Below are 15,000 nucleotides of genomic sequence, written 5' to 3'. Positions count from 1 at the left end.
AAGGTGTGGTATAGCATAGTTAATCCACAAAACCTAATCAGAAAATGTGCTGCATGCAACATTCCGACCCATCCACAATGTGCAAGATATGAGAAAAGATACAAGAATATTTTGCTCAATATGTCTATCATGGATAGACAATGTTATTAAATCAAGATTGAATGTACAAGTAGTTGAGGATGAAGAAGAAGAGGAAGAGGAAGAGGAAGAGGAAGAAGAAGAAGAGGAAAACGGAAGAGAAGTAAACAAAACTGAAATGACAGAAAAAAATAAGGAAAACAAAGAACAAGATAAAAGTATGGATACAGAATACTCATTGGTACTACATATGAGGCAATAGAGCAGCATACTTACGAAGAAATAAATTACGATATGAAAACACAAAAGAAAATCCCGAAGAGGCTCTACCCAGATCTACACAATGACGGGAAAGAGGAAAAAATAGACAAAAAAGACAAAGTCTGCAACCTTTTGAAAAGAGGGAATTGCAGATTTGGAGAAAGATGTTACTACAAACATCCTAAGGTATGTCACAACTATGAAATATATGGTAAATGTGCATACCTAGATGGCTGTGAGTATGATTGCAGAGATCTGCATCCAAAAATATGCAAAAACCTAAAAGAAGGAAAAGGATGTAAGTTCAACAAAATATGTAAATATATGCACCCTGTAGCCATGAATCATAATCAAATAAATAATCAATCAAGTAATAAAATCCAAAATAAGAAAGAAACGAATAAAGAGAGGAATAAAGAATATCAGGTAAAAGAAAAATGCAAGCAATCAACGAGATATGCAGAGATGTCAGCAAAAAATATCAAAGCCTCATGATGAAGGAAGATCAAATATTATGGAAAAGTTGGATTTTTTAATGTCAGAATTTCTGGAAATGAAAAAAAGAACAACATACCAGAACAGGAAAGAGACAGGGGAAAATCCTTATTATTACCAATATTAAATGAAGGAGAAAACACACAAACCATCATAGTGATGAATGCGCAGGGTTTAGTTACGAGTAACTCAAAAAGAAAAATAGAGTACTTAGAAGAACTAACCCAAATTGAAAAGAAAATAGATATAATGAATATAAGTGAAACCTGGTATTTCCAAGAGACTGGGAATGACGATCAAATAAAAGGGTTCCAAACTTATAGATCAGATAGAAAAAATAGGAATCAAGGGGGAACGCAATATATGGGAAAGACAAAAAACAAGGAAAAATATATGAGAAATATAGTAACTCAGAATGTGAACTAATAGCGGTAGAATTTGAATCTGAAAAATTAATGAACATAGTAATATATAGACCTCCTAATACTAAAGAGTTTGACTTAATAATAGAAAAATTGGATGATATATGTAGAAATCACAAGGACTGGACTATTCTCCTATCTGGAGACTTCAACTTTCCTTTCATAGACTGGAAAGAACGAATAGGAGATTGTGGTTGTACTTATACATATAAAAAAAGAGAGTAATAGTAGTGCAGAAGATAAGAGGCAATTCGAAAAGCTATTAGATATGCTACTAGAATACAACATTCAACAAATAAATCACCTGCCAACAAGAAAGGAAAATACTTTAGACCTAGTATTTGTGAACGAGGTGAATTATGTTAAAGAAATAATAGTTTATAATGCCAAGTATTTTCAGACCATAATGTCATAGAATTTAACAGTCATTCCAAAGCAAGTGAAAACAGAGATAAGCAAGGAATGAAAAAGTGGGAAGGATATGGAAAATACAACTTCTACAATAAAAATATAAAATGGTCAGAAATAAATGAAGAATTAAACAAAGATTGGGATAACATTTTCGTAAGTGATGACATAAGGGTAAATACAGAGATATTATATAAAATATATGAGAAAATAGTGGATAAATATATACCGAAGAAGAAAAGTAAACATCAGTCATGCATGCCAAGAGACAGAAGGATCTTGTTCCAGAAAATCAGAAAGTGGAAAAAAGGTCTTGCAAAAGAAAAAAATGCATGGAAAGTTATAGAACTAAAAAGTAAGATAGAAAATGCAGAACAAAAGATTATACAATCAAAAGAAAATGAAAAACGGGACTTGGAAGAAAAAACCCTAATAAATATCAAGCAAAACCCCAAACTAGTATACTCATACGCGAAAAAGGTGAATAAAAGAAGAATAGAAATAGGCCCTCTAAGAATTGAAGGGAGATTAACGAATGAAAAAAAGGAAATTTGCAACATATTGGCAGAACGATATAAGAGAGAATTCACCCCTAGAATAGATAATGAAGATAATGATATAGAAGTAAGGGAAGAAAATAGTGAATATTTAGCAGACATAGATATTAATGAAGCTGATATTGTGCAGGCTATTAATGAAATTTAAAAGGGAGCTGCAGCAGGGCCTGATGGAGTTCATGCTATTTTGTTAAAGAAAGTAGTTCATTCTATCGCAAAGCCACTTGCAATATTATTAAGACAAAGTGTAGATACAGGCAAGATTTATGATGAGCACAAATTAGCATATATTATCCCTACTTTCAAAAGTGGATCAAGACTAGAGGCAAGTAATTTAGGCCGGCCTGTGAGTCTAACATCACATATTATGAAAGTGTATGAAAGGGTAATGAAGAAAAATATTATGAAACATTTAATAAAAAATAATTTGTTTAATATAGGACAACATGGTTTCGTACCCAGGAAAAAGTACACAAACCCAACTGTTAGTCCACCGTGAGAACATATTCAAAAATATGAAAAGCGGAAATGAAACAGATGTTGTTTATCTAGACTTTGCAAAAGTTTTTGACAAGGTAGACCATAATGTATTAGCGAAGAAAATTAGAAAACACAATATCGTGGATAAAGTAGGAAGATGGTTAAAAGAATTTTTACACAACAGAAAACAGATAGTTATTGCAAACGATGAGAAATCGGATGAAGCCAATGTAATATCCGGTGTGCCACAAGGTACGGTGTTAGCTGCAATACTGTTTGTTAGTATGATTGAAGACATAGACAGTAATGTTAAGGATTTGGTAGTGAGTAGTTTCGCCGATGACACAAGAATAAGTAGAGAAATTACTTGTGATGAAGATAGGAACGCTCTACAAAGAGACCTTTAACAAAGTATATGATTGGCAGAGGTAAATAGGATGGTATTTAACTCTGATAAATTTGAATCAATAAATTATGGAGACAGAGAAGGAAAGCTATATGCATATAGGGGACCTAATAATGAGACAATCACAAATAAGGAAGCAGTTAAAGACCTTGGTGTGATGATGAATAGGAACATGTTATGCAAAGATCAAATAGCAATTCTATTGGCAAAATGTAAAGCAAAAATGGGAATGTTGTTACGGCACTTCAAAACAAGAAAAGCTGAACACATGATTATGCTTTATAAAACATATGTTCGTAGTCCACTTGAATATTGCAATATGATATGGTACCCACACTATCAAAAGGATATTGCACAAATAGAGAGTGTACAAAGGTCCTTTACAGCTAGAATAGCAGAAGTTAAGGACCGCTTGATACTGGGCGAAAGACTAACAATCCTTAAAATTATATAGTCTAGAAAGGAGAAGAGAATGCTACCTGATAATTCAGGCATGGAAACAGATAGAAGGAATAGCAGAAAACAGCATGGAACTAAAAATATCAGAAAGAGCAAGCAGAGGTAGATTAATCCACTACGCACCAGCATCGATAATGCAGCGTCTATTCAGTGCATTGCCAGCTCATCTGAGGAATATATCAGGAGTGAGCGTAGATGTGTTTAAGAATAAGCTCGACAAATATCTAAACTGCATCCCAGACCATCCAAGATTGGAAGATGCAAAATATACCGGAAGATGTACTAGCAACTCTCTGGTAGACATTAGAGGTGCCTCACACTGAGGGACCTGGGGCAACCCGAACAAAATGTAAGGTCTGTAAGGTAAGGTAAGGTCTCTCTCTCTCTCTCTCTCTCTCTCTCTCTCTCTCTCTCTCTCTCCAAAGCTTAACAAAGGCCTGCCTTTCTCTCCCAAAGCTTAGAGGCCTAACCCCCCCCTCTCTCTCTCTCTCCTCTCTCTCTCTCTCTCTCTCTCTGGCACGCAAGCACAGAAGAGCCTTTATACTCATGATTTCTCATGGGTGAAGCTCTGCATTGTGATCGCCTGCTTCCATTGTCTACTCTAAACTGCAACCCCCCCCCCACGACCCCTCCCCGGGTTCCTTCAGTAACCCCCTACCCATTAGGGGTCCATCACTAGCCCCCCTTCCCCCCTTCGACCTTTGTGTTTTCTCCCCACCGACAGAATTGAATTCGGGTTTTCTTGTCATGCAATTATTATATGCTCCGTTAAACCCTGTGCTTGGATTTCTTTCCTTTTTATTTTCATTCCTTCGCTAAAGTGATTTTCGCGTCTTTAGCGTAGATTGTGATCGAAGGTGAGTGATCGCCTTGTTGGAACTGATGGGTATTTTTTTTCTGTATTCATGAGAGAGGGAAAGAGAGATTATGAAGTCTATTAAATTTTTTTGTAGATAGAGACTTTAACCGTTGTTACGTTTATGGAAAAAGAGAGAGATATCATGAACTTTATTAAGATTTTATTGGAGAGAGAGAGAGAGAGAGAGAGAGAGAGAGAGAGAGAGAGAATATAATTTTTGTTACGTTTTTGGAGAGAGATATATACTTTGAACCGTATCAAGTTTTATAGGAGAGAGAGAGAGAGAGAGAGAGAGAGAGAGAGAGAGAGAGCAATGTCAAGTTTTAGGTACATGGCGTGTAAGACCGCTCTCGAATTGCAGCTCCATGTTTTTTTTTTTCTACTCTGCTTTGGATTATTCATCTCCATCCATGAAATTGGACGTGGCATCCTTCCCACTTTGATAAATAAACTTTAACATACGCAGTCAGTAACACTTGCTGTTCTAATACATCTCGGCAGAGAGAAAACTGACACAATAATGAATCCTTTATTGTTCATCTCTCTGTTTTTCTGGAGACGAAACGATTCGGGTTGAGTCGGTGTTTGTCCCGTCATTCGTTATTCCTCCTCATTCCGGCTGGCTTCGTGAGTTAAAAATGAAAAGCAAGAGACTGAAAGCTGAATGGGATCCCATTGTTTGCAACCCCCCCCCCCCACTCTCTCTCTCTCTCTCTCTCTCTCTCTCTCTCTCTCTCTCTCAAAATTCTATGAGATGATCCCCAGACATCTGTCTCTCAGTTTACATATTTGAATCTCCGTTTTCATAATTAAATAACATGATTCTCTCTCTCTCTCTCTCTCTCTCTCTCTCTCTCTCTCTCTCTCTCTCATAATTCAAGTCCCGGCTTTAGTGCAAGTGTTAATGAGGTGTGCTGAAGCCTTTCTTCGATTTTTTACTCCCATGTCAAATTCTTCTTCGTCTTTCCTCTTTCTGTCAGTTCTGCTTCTTTATTTATTTATTTTATATCTCACGCGGTGGACTGTAGGCATTACTTGACGTTCTTTGCAGCAGCGTCCCTTCGGCCCCTTGGCTGCAACCTCTTTTATTCCTTTTGCCGTACCTCCGTTCATATTCTCTTTCTTCCATCTTACTTTCCACCCGTCGTTTTCCTCCTGTTACGCTTATAAAACCTCTACTCTCAGTTACTCTTTCAGCGCTGAATGACCTCATAGGTCCCAGAAGATGTTTGAAGGCATGTGTGTGTCTCGGAGAGAGAGAGAGAGAGAGAGAGAGAGAGAGAGAGAGAGAGAACACTTTTTAATTTTAGAGACAGAAGTAACGACAAACTTTATATTAATTCTATAGAGAGAGAGAGAACACTTTTATTTTAGAGACAGAAATGCCGACAACCTTTATTTTAATTCTAGAGAGAGAGAGAGAGAGGAAGAGAAGAGAGGAGAGAGATGAGAGAGAGAGAGAGAGAGAGAGAGAGAGAGAGAGAGAGAGAGAGGAGATGGTGGGGTTCCATTTGCATATTAAGTTTTTATCGGAAAGCATTTTGCGCGGCCTCGGCCTTATCTCCAATTTGATTTGATGTCAATTTAAAGGGGACTACCTTGGGTTAGGGTAAGATCAAGTGAAAAGGGGAGAAACTGGTGCTCTGTAACGGTGAATGTGTAGTGCCCTTTTATTGTTCCTCTTTTCGAAAAAATGACTCTGAAAATAATCTGATTGCTGTTTTGTTTCGATCTAATTCATTTCGCTGTCTTTTTTCATTTTTAACACATTTATTCTTTGGTTGTGATTCCTGTTGTTAAATGGAAAATGTTTATTCTCTCTCTCTCTCTCTCTCCTCTCTCTCTCTCTCTCTCTTCTCTCTCTCTCTCTCTCGTAAAATGACTCAGAAATACATCTAACTGTCGCTTGTTGTTTGTTTTGACATAACGTTTGCTAATGACACTTTATTACGCACCCTATTTCGTTGCGTTGTATTCCTTCCTTGTATATGATTCTTGTTGTCATGTGAACTATGTTTTGTTTAAACTCATTTGACAACAACGCCCGCGAGATGTTAATAGTTTTCGCCTTGGATATCAGCTGATAAACTCATGTCATATAATGAAATTTTATAGCGTATTGTTTATAAATGTGCTTATGGAAGGCAGTCATTAATTAGTCAAACCGGTGAAAAAAAATATGTACACATGTATATATTATATATATATATATATATATATATATATATATATATATATCTATATATATTATATTGAAGCATGGCTCAAGAAGATACTAAGCGAATACTCTTTATGATTGAATTGTATAGTAGGTAGACGTAAAGACCTTGTAATGCTATTGACCGCCAATAATCAAACCTTTCTCGGTGTTATTACATCCAAAAAAAAGGAAGACGAATCATAGCCATTCTTGAGAACTATCTGGGAATCTGTGATGGATGTAAAAGTACGCATAAATTGGGAATTATCTCTTAAGGTAACCTATTTTTTTTTTTTTAGTAAAGTAATGATTATATCTAAGTAATTTCATTCTGTAGTAAGTTGGACTGGAATGTAATCTAAAATTATGGTCTCGTAGGGAAGTTGGTGCCACCAGTTGCACTGTAGGCGACACTAAAGGTTGCTTGGAACGGCCCCTTAACCCTCAGCTGCACCCACGTCTTAGCCTTTCACTTGACTTCCATTTCCGCTGCCTATCTTCCATCTGTCTCATTTCGTTGTCTTTGAAGCACTGACCCAGTGATTGGCTTTATAGCCTAACCTTCATAAATAAATAAATGGCTCCTGATGCAGTGAACCCCAATCTCTGCCTTGGCCTCTGAGATCTTGGACGAGACTCCAAAAGTGAATGAGTATCTCTTGATTACTTTCATTTTCCTTTCTCTCGAAGTGTCCTGCATTCGGAGGCGAACGAGAGAAAGCATAGCAACCTTTGCGCACTGTGAGGAATCGTTTTTCTACATAGTCACCTGCTCTTTCTGATGTGTAAGTTTCATGGTAGCGCCCTTCTCGCCTCCTTCACGGCTATATACCCGTCCTAAAATTCACCAGGATTCTGCACCTGAGGCGAACATTGTAAGGATATTGAACCGGGCATAACTCCCCCCCCCCCCCCCCCCCCCCTTAGAAATCTGGAAAGGAATGGTGTTGAAAGCCCATTCATTTGCATAGGAAACGTCAAGTGCTTGGCTGTGTTTCGCGCCTAATGATGTGTCCGGGAAAGATGGCATGTCCTGATTGTAATTCCGTTTCAGTTTTAATGAGATTTATTGATATTTTCTATATTTCTCAACGATTATTTCGTTTTAATGGCTTCTTTAGTGTATGGTTGTTGAGTATTCAGCCGATATAGGTAAATGGTAACTGGATATGACCCGATTCGTCAACAGAGAACGCGTGACTTGGATTTCATGCTTGTCAGAAATATGTCACCTTTCTTTTGACTAAGGTATATTTACATTTTTAAATGAAAGATGGTCGACCTTTATGAACAGAATACTGGCTCATTATAAATGATACAGTATATGCCAGCCATTTATATATAGTCATGATAGGTAAATTAGTACATAGAAGTTCAAAGGAAGATGCAACGCATTTACTACCCTCATACAAATCTTGCTCTCTGTTTCTTGATTCGTTAGTTTATTTTTCTTTTTGATAAGTCATCTCTTCTTTCTGTATTTAACATTACCCTCTGTTACTTCTTTCAAATGAACCCCCATATTCTTCGGGAGCTTGAATTTAAAGTCAGTGGGCTTGTTCCATATGAATAATAATAATAATAATAATAATAATAATAATAATAATAATAATAATAATAATAATAATTCATATATGTATGTGTGTATATATTATTTATATATATGTGTATATGCAAGCTTTGTTTATGAAAAAATATGTCTGTGTGTTTGTTCATCATACGTATGCTTGTATGAAAGTGACGTTACACTTTAGATGCCTTCGTGTTTTTTGTCGCGTTCTACAATTAAAAGGATAATAATAAAAGACAGGAGGAGAGAGAGAGAGAGAGAGAGAGAGAGAGAGAGAGAGAACGAGGTGGCAGACAACATTGGGTACTCTACTAGTTTCGAAATTCAACTTTTGACCTCCCGTCTGATCTTGGCCCGTGACTTCCGAGGCGGGTTGGGGGGATGGGGGTGTGTCCGGGAGGAGATTGATAAATAATCAGGACTATAGACCTCGGGTTGAAAGGTCAGATTATTGCCATGGTCCTAAGGAATTGCATCCCTCCAGTGATGGGATTTCTGAAAGTTCCATTAGACTTTCATTTGCCGAACCAGCATACGAGATGATTAGCTTTTTTTCTCTCTCTCTCTCTCTCTGCTCTCTCTCTCTCTCTCACACACACACACACACGCACACATATATTATAGTATAAGTAATATATATATAAGTAATAATATATATATAATATGTTAATATGTAATATATTACTATGTATGTATACTAGTATATATATATATATATGTGTGTGTGTGTGTATATGTATATATATATATATATATATATATATATATATATATATAATATATATATATATGCATACATATATTATTAATGAATCTTGTCTTGTCAAATCAAATAATGGAAGTGCTCTAAATTTAAGTCTTTGTTTAAACTCGATGCCTTCATAGATAAAAAAAAAGTTGTAGATAAATATAAGCAGCAAAATTAACATATTCAGTTGTGTAAATGATTTTGACCTTTGTATGGCTAAGCTTCCGTTTCTCTAATGGTTTTAAGTCTGTTTCAGTTTGTGACCGTGTGATCTCAGATTATCCTGTATTATCTCTTTGATTTTTTTTTTTTTACCTTCCTGACAATTAACCATCTGATATTCTTGATTTTTTGTTTTTTTGTGATTTTCGGTAGGAATTTCTCCTGCCTATTGTTTTTCCCGTGGTATTCGCTTATGTATATGTGTATATATATATATATATATATATATATATATATATATATATATATATATATATATACTATATATATATATATATTTATATGTATTTACTATATTCAGAACCATAGTCTTTCCCCTTATCCAGACTATGTAGTAGTTCATCGGCCATCTCTTAGCAGACATCAGCGCTGAAGAAAAGAGCAGATTATAAATTGAAAATATTGTAATTGCATCTCCACGGGTCCCACCATCCTTCTTAGAGCAATATATATTTCACTCATTCCACTCGCGCTCTATAGTATACTAGACTCGACAGTTTATAAACCAGGTCGTTCAGGAGTCGTTCAGCTTTAATAGGGAAATTCGTCCGTATTTGCCCCACCATGCGAATTCGTAGTTTAAATACCGTGATTAAAGATGACTGGGAGCTCCGAAAAGCTGCCGGACCGAAAAGTGAGCTTAGTTGTGTAAAGGGCAAATTAGTAGATGTCCTGTTGCGTAACTTCGGCCGCTTTAACCAGCTAATGGTGTTGTTTGTTGCTGAATATCCTAAAGTTGATGATATTGTTATCAACGGATTTACAGGTTATATAATCAGTTTTCTATTATCGTTGGCATCAACGGATTTACGGGTTAATTAATTTTCTATTGTTATCTTAATTTTCTTTTATCATTGTTATCAACGGATTTACAGGTTAATTTTCTTTTATCATTGTTATCAACGGATTTACAGGTTAACTCATTTTCTATTATCGTTATCAACGGATTTACAAGTTATTTTTCTGTTATCATTGTTATCAACGGATTTACAGGTTAATTAATTTTCTTTTATCATTGTTATCAACTGATTTACAGGTTAATTTTGTTATAATTGTTATCAACGGATTTACCGGTTATTTAATTTTCTATTATTGTCATCAACGAATTCACAGGTTAATTTTCTGTTTTCATTATTATAAGCGGATTTACAAGTTGGTTTTTTAACATCATTGTTATGTTATCAGCGGATTTATAGGTTCATTTACTAACATCATTGTTATCAGCGGATTTACAGGTTCATTTATTAGCATCATGTTATCAGCGGATGTCTAAGTTCTCTTATTAACATCATGTTACCAGCGGATGTCTAAAAGTTCTTTTAACATCATGTTATCAGCGGCATTGTTATCAGCGGATTTATAAGTTCTTTTATTAACTTTATTAAAAGTAATGGCTATTTCAGCAGCTATCACTTGTAGAGATTCTTCTCTATTTTGCGAATAGCGGCTTTTTCCGTGCTACTTAGCACGGAAAAAGCCGCTATTCGCAAAATAGAGAAGAATCTCTACAAGTGTAACGCTGCTGAAGTAGCCATTACTTTTAATAAAGTATGCTTGAGAGAGAGTCTGCTTCCTAAGTACACTAATATTATTTTATTATCATGTCATCATCTGATTTACAGCTTTAGTTTATTAACACCATTGTTATCAACGGATTACAGTTTCAGTTATTAACGCCGATGGAATGCTTATAATGGTGAAGGATACTGGTTCTATATAATTAAGATAATGTTTATTTTTTCATACTGCTTTGTGAATATTGCAGTTATTGCTACGATTATCAACGTAAATTATTTTTACGTATAATTATTATTTAACTGTTCATGTCCCTCGTGACTTTGTTTACTTAGAAAGCTAAATGTCATTAAAGCTTTTAGATTTTTTTTTTACAAAAAAGAGTTGTCATCAGATAGACGTAATCCTATATTTTTAGTCTACTCCATTGTTCAGTTGTTTATTGGTGTTGAATAATGAGTAATTTCCCCCTTTGAATATTTACAACGAATGCTAAATGTAAAGCTCTTAACAAAAGTAAACAAAAGAGTGTTGTCACGAAACATACACTATTACACATTATCTAGTCCTCTGCATCGTCTTAAGTATTGATTTTTTTTATGCAGAAATTAGCTCATCCCTTTAAATATTAACGAGAAACAAAGAGAGAGAGAGAGAGAGACAGAGAGAGAGATGCATCTACTGTCGGTGTCATACAAAGTTCTTGATCACTAATAAAAGCTCATTTTTGCTTACTGAAAGTAAGCATACAAACTTCTTTGTTGTTGTTGTTGTTGTTGTTGTGTGGGTTCAGGAAACCCCTAAGGAAAAACCTAAAAATGTCTGGGAAAAGGTGTTTTACGTTAAGTTACAGATAAAGGAATGTTATTACAAGATATATAAGATTTATTTATTAGAATGAAAATGTAAAGAAATAATGTGCATGTTAAACAGTAAAGAAAAATTATTTCTAATAAGATGTGGCGTATTTGTTTTAATTTTCGTTATTGAAACAACGCGCTATTTAACCGTCGATTTCAGCACGCGCCCCGAGTAAGCTGGAGGTCGGATCGCACCCTGCTCTGCTAACATTAATTAATTCAATACCAAGCATGTCGGCAAACAAAAGTTACTGGTTACTTTGTAAACCAAGATCCCGCTACGAGTTATTTGCTCTGGGGTGTTTCGTTGGAAGATCTGAAATTAGATAAAGTTTCTTGTGCTAAAACTTTTGTAGAGTTGTAGAGTTTCATTAGCCTTACAGAGAGAGAAAGAGAGAGAGAGAGAGAGAGAGAGAGAGAGAGAGACTGACGGGGTCTTAAATTAAAGATGAGGATTGAAATACAGTAGGTAATTACAATACAAAATTGAAATATGCAAGAGAGAGAGAGAGAGAGAGAGAGAGAGAGAACGACGTGGTCTTCAAGTAAAGATGAAGATTGAAATGCAGAAGGTATATAACTACAATTCAAAATTGAGAGAGAGAGAGAGAGAGAGAGAGAGAGAGAGAGAGAGAGAGAGAGAGAGAGAGAGAGAGAGACTTGCTTAGGCAGATTCTTCGTTATTAAAACTTCAAGTGTACGTAAATTCCCTCGTGTTATTGGGCGCAAGAGAACTTGTGTAGGTATGTATTTTGGTACACTTATATAGGTGTGGGTAACGTCCAAATTTTCAGATTAACGAGAAATATACGAAAAGAAAGGAAGCCACGAATTACGTGTATATATATTAAAATATATTATTAATATATTATATAATATATATAATATAATTATATATTATTTATTTATTTATTTATTAATTATTTATCCTGAAGAGAGGGGAGGGGGTTATTTACAATAAGGTAAACAATAACCCATTAAAACTGAACACTAGTCGATCCAGGAGTCTTTCCACAGTATTAACCTCCAGCGTTTATCACACCGACCCACTCACGGAGCGGATGAGCCTGTCAAATTTGGCTGAGCGTAAATTGAGTCGACGGGAAATAAAAAAAGGGGGCGAGGGGGGTGTGGGGCGGTTGGCGAGGGTATTCGAATCACCCGCGAAACGGTTTTAATCATCTGGATTCCAAGTAAGTTAATACATGAACGTTCCTTGTTCTTTTGTATTCAGTAATTCGGTCACGTGGGGGGGGGGGGTGGGGTTTTAGTGCCGTTAAAAACGTCTCACGCGGGCCACTGTAAGCATTACTTAATGTCCTTTTCGCAGCGTCCTTTCATTACTTTACTGTAGCTCCTTTCATATTGTCTTTTTCCATCTTACTCTCCTCAACCCTTTCCTAACAATTGTCTCATAGTGCAACTGCTTTGAGGTTTTCCTTTTGTCACACCTTTTAAACCTTTTTCCTCTCAGTTTCTCTTTCAGTTCTCTATAGTCCATTCAGTACTTAGGTGATTTTATTATTTATTTTTATATAATTGCTGCGCCTTCTTGAGAGAAACGTGACGATTTCAAAGACTCATTTATAAAAAAAAAAAAAAAAATGGGTGCTTAACATAAGGAACAACAACATTTACTTTACTCTCTCTCTCTCTCTCTCTCTCTCTTCTCTCTCTCTCTCTCTCTCATATTACAATTTTATGCCAAGATTGCTCAGATGACTTTCAGTAACTAAGGTAATTCTTAATTAACCAACAAAATTTTCTGAAACTGTTTTAGTTCCACTTTGCCAAGGATCCACTTTCTCTAGTTAGTACTGAACCGGGTTTTTGAACAATTCTGTAAAAATAATGTTGAGTATTTCCATTTGGGTAATTAATTAACCTTTCCTCCGCACCCTTTGATATTGCAAACCCGGTGGCGATCAAACGTTTTATGAACCTAACGTAATGTCAGATTTCAGGCTTCCGCAGCGCCAGCGGTATGGACATTTCCAACCCTCCTGAGGCCACTTCCTGCAATAAGACCGAATATCGAGGGCATTCGAATGGGTATTCCAACTCTAATGTTCTTCTTTTGCGTCCTCTGCAGCTGTTCCCGGGATGATGGGGGAGGGAGATGGGAGGCGTTTGGGGCAGTGCCCTTGTGGGTAGGGGGTTATAGGGCAGGTCCCTTGGTGGGTACAGTTACCTGCATTACAGAATGGCACTGTAGTAGTACTGCAGTGTTAATATGGACAATCTGGAAGCAGTTTGCAAAGGTTTTATTGCGTTATATTGTGTTACCGTATTGTGTTGTCTTTCTCCTCATATTTTTTTAGCCCAGGCCGGAAGAAGGTGAGGAAGAAGAAAGGAGGGAGGGAGGAAGGGTGAGGAAAAAGAAAGGAGGAAGGGAAGAAAGGTGAGTAAGATGACATGGGGTTTGTTTAACCACGAAGTAGGACTTTTTTTTTATTGAGTAACTCATTTTATGTGCCATAAAGTTCGACGAGAACTTCACTGTGATAGAATTGATAGCTGAGAATTCGTTGTTTTGCAAAATTTTCTGTAAGACCTCAAGTCTTCTTCTTTTAAAATTCGTGTATTCAGTGACTCATTCTTATTTAAATATACATTTATCGTAATACAATTTTATCTTTAATACTTGAACCTGTTCATGACGGAAAAGCTCTGTCAAACATTCTTCGCTTAATCAGGTTTTTTCAAGTTGTTTTATGGGTTCAAAGCCATCTCTTATAATTAGAAGCTAATGAAAAAATGACGCGAAGCTGAAAAGTGAGGATGTAATTACACTTTTCAAAACAAAGGCACATTATTTTCCACGCTTGTAAAAGATTCCCGACTGAGTATATCACCTGGAACTGAATAGTTAATCACATGAGACCAATTTTAAACTCGGCGACTCAGCGCAGTTTGCATTACGCATGAAAAATTTAAGATGGGGGCTAATGAGCTTGCGTATATAACTCCCCCCCCCCCCCACCTCTCTCTCTCCTCTCTCTCTCTCTCTCTCTCTCTCGCTCTCTCTCATCTCTCTCTCTCTCTCTCCTGTTGGTGTTCTTCTCTCCTCTCTCTCTCCTCTCTCTCTCTGCCGGAAATAGTGAGAGAAATAAAATCTCATTACTTACCTTCGGCTGACTTTGACGAAACTTTAATTTTGCAACGATATCGCTCTCCTGATACTAGGCAGGTTATGAGGAATATCTTGGAATATATATAATATATATCTATATATATATAGATGAGGTATATATATATATACTGATATATATATAATATATATATATATATACATATATATATATAATATGTATATTATATATATAGTATGTATATATATATATATACATATTATATATATATATATATATATATATGTATATATGTTTGTATGTATGTATGTATAGGCAAATGCCTTAATTTATACATTCATCACGTTTCGTATCTTCGTGAAACAGTT

Source organism: Macrobrachium nipponense, chromosome 6, assembly GCF_015104395.2.
Source record: "Macrobrachium nipponense isolate FS-2020 chromosome 6, ASM1510439v2, whole genome shotgun sequence".
In the NCBI taxonomy this organism is placed as follows: Eukaryota; Metazoa; Arthropoda; class Malacostraca; order Decapoda; family Palaemonidae; genus Macrobrachium; species Macrobrachium nipponense.
The sequence above is the reverse complement of the archived record's forward strand: the minus strand, read 5'-3'. Positions refer to the sequence as shown.